This window comes from Salmo trutta, unplaced genomic scaffold, assembly GCF_901001165.1.
Source record: "Salmo trutta unplaced genomic scaffold, fSalTru1.1, whole genome shotgun sequence".
Classification (NCBI taxonomy): Eukaryota; Metazoa; Chordata; class Actinopteri; order Salmoniformes; family Salmonidae; genus Salmo; species Salmo trutta.
The window spans coordinates 6,883-10,323 of NW_021823192.1; positions in this window are offsets into that span (position 1 = coordinate 6,883).

Consider the following 3,441-nt stretch of genomic DNA (forward strand, 5'->3'; position numbering starts at 1 on the left):
AAATTATGCACTAACCTTTGACAATCTTCATCAGATGACACTCCTAGGACATTATGTTAGACAATACATGCATTTTTTGTTCTATCAAGTTCATATTTATATCCAAAAAAAGCATTTTACATTAGCGCGTGATGTTCAGAAAATATTTTGCCTCCAAAAATGCCAGTGAATCAGCACGACAAATTACAAAATGTCTCATTATAAACGTTGATAAAATATTAAACTGTTATTCAAAGAACTATAGATTAACATCTGAATGCAATCGCGTTGACAGATTTAAAAATAACTTCACTGGGAGAGCACACTTTGCAATAATCTGAGTACTGTGCTCAGAAAAAAACAGCAGGCAATTATAGACACCGGCCATCTTGGAGTCATCTAAACGCATAAATAGCATAAGAAATATTCACTTACCTTTAATAATCTTCATCAGAAGGCACTTCCAGGTATCCCAGGTCCACATTAAATGTTGTTTTGTTCAATAAAGTTCATAATTTATGTCCAAATAAATCCATGTTGTTAGCGCGTTCAGTAGGCTACTCAAAATGTATGGCGCGCAAGGGAACTTTCACGACGAAAAGTTTAAAAAAAGTACTATTTACATTCGTTCAAACATGTCAAACGTTGTATAGCATCAATCTTTAGGCCCATTTTAAGTTCAAACTTAAATAATATTTCAACCGGACGCTTGCAATGTCTTGAAAAAGGTTTTGGAACGTTAGGTCCCATCTAACGTGAACGCGTCCTATGAACTCAAGGGATTTTCTGGTTACCTGCTTCCTGAGTTCTCCTTCGGTCTGTGTTCACCGCAGAAGCCTCAAACAACTTTCTAAGACTGCTGACATCTAGTGGAAGCCTTAGGAAGCTATTTGAGTCCTAACTCACTGTGTGTCAGAAAGGCAAGGACTTGAGAAAACTACAGGAACCAGATTTTCATTTCCTAGTTGGATTTCTCTCAGGGTTTTGCCTGCCATATGAGTTCTGTTATACTCACAGACATCATTCAAACAGTTTTGGAAACTTTAGAGTGTTTTCTATCCAAATCCACTAATACTATGCATATTCTGGTTTATGGGCCAGAGTAGTAACCTGTTTAAATTGGGTACGTTTTTCATCCGGCCGTGACAATACTGCCCCCTAGCCCAGACACGTTTTAAGTCTTTGTCCTATATTTGTAGGATTTGTTCATTTGTTAGCCTATTGGCTAAAGATGCAACACAATATTGATTATTGAATTACCTTTGATCTAGTTTAGTCTAATCAATCACTTAAACATACAGTATGTAATAATGATCTCTGAGCTTGATGACTGTGGGAATTTCATGCTTATTTTTTGTTGTTCGAAATAGAGACGGCTAGAAGGGTCATGGGTCATATTAGATTGTTGTTCTATATAGAGACGGCTAGAATGGTCATGGGTCAAATTAGATTATTGTTGTAAATAGAGACGGCTAGAAAGGTTGTAGATCATATTAGATTGTTGTTCTATATAGAGACGGCTAGAAGGGTCATAGGTCATATTAAATTGTTGTTGTAAATAGAGACAGCTGGAAGGGTCATAGGTCATATTAGATTGTGTGGAAATGTAGGAAATGAGCATTCAATTCCCCAAAACATTCTAAGGTTATGGAAAACCAAAGTTGCTCTCTTGGGTGGAGGCATACGCTAGTGCACCCCTTTCCAAGTTTTGGAATCCTTGTTCGAGTCATGCGTCGGTGACACAAGTTTACCACTAGTGGCCATACGAGCAACTGACCTGTCAGTGTCTTTTTACTGCTGGCTCAAAACAACACATGACCTGCATACATGATATGATTAATGTGTGATTATTTTGCAGATCATTGAGCTTATTTTAGCATTTGTCTCGATACAAGTGGGGTAAGATAAATTAATAAGATGTCTAACCAAGACAAAATGTCTAGTGCACTGGAAAATAATGGCATATCGTGTTGCTGACTTTAACATAAAAAAGGCTTGAAACAGATCAGAATATCTTAAACAAATCAACTTGATTTTCTGGGAAAGAAAAATAAACTTAAAACAAGTAAATATGTTTTCTGGGTAAGTGAGACTGACTCAAAACAAGTCATTTTAACTTTATTATATCTCTTGGTAAGATATACATTTTTTTGCATTGTGACAACTCTTAGTACGTGAATTCTGTGTCTTCACGTCCTCCAGTTGACTTTGCGTGACAGCCTCTCTCTTTTCCACTCTCTGTTCCACTCTATGTTCCACCACCATGTCTCTCAGTGCTCTCAGCTCAGCCCAGAGGTCCGGCTCAGAGTCTGTCCGTCCATCTGTCTTTCCGTCTGCTGGTGTTTTGACCTCAAATTCTGTCTTGAAATCTACAGCTTTAGCTTTAGTGACCTCTACACCTTGACCTTTGGTGACCCCTACCGCAGACAGACAGAGGAGCAACAGCAGAGGAACGACAGAGACAGACTTCTGCATCTTCATATCACAATCACAGCTTGCTAATGGAACTGGAGATGGTCTGAATATCACTCAGCCTTATATCACACTGATTCAGAATTAACCCATACCCTAGTGATGTTGCAACACTAAACTAGTCAAGCCTCACTCCTCCTCCTCACTCCTCCTCCTCACCTCTCACCACTTGGTTTTCCCACTTAATGAATCATCCCACGTTTCATCAGGATCTTTGGATAAAAAACTCCTGTTCACTTCTCAATCACTGGGATGACACACATGATCAAAACCAGTTCAGACCAAGGAATGTTCCAGAATAAGCGGAGGGGTCTGAGGAGGAGGAATAACAAAGTTCTGAATATGTATTTCTGGACACGTAGCTGAGAACACTCATGGTGGTGTTTACCAATGAACTGATAGTGAACAGACGTCTCTATTTGAGCAGGATCAGATGGTGACAGGTGTCTATGCTGTTTAAGCAAGATCAGATGGTGACCGGTGTCTATGCTGCCTTAGGCAGGATCAGATGGTGACAGGTGTCTACGGTGTCTTAGCAGAATCAAGATGGTGACAGGTGTCTACCCTGTCTTAGCAGGGTCAGATGGTGACAGGTGTCTACAGTGTCTTAGCAGAATCAGATGGTGACAGGTGTCTACCCTGTCTTAGCAGGGTCAGATGGTGACAGGTGTCTATGCTGTCTCAGCAGGATCAGATGGTGACAGGTGTCTACGGTGTCTTAGCAGAATCAGATGGTGACAGGTGTCTACCCTGTCTTAGCAGGGTCAGATGGTGACAGGTGTCTACAGTGTCTTAGCAGAATCAGATGGTGACAGGTGTCTACCCTGTCTTAGCAGGGTCAGATGGTGACAGGTGTCTATGCTGTCTCAGCAGGATCAGGTGGTGACAGGTGTCTATGCTGTTCTGGTGGAGGAGGAAATCCTCCATTGAGGGAGATGAGAAAGGGTCCTAGGAATGGTAGAGTTCCCCCTACAGACATGCAACTGAGGG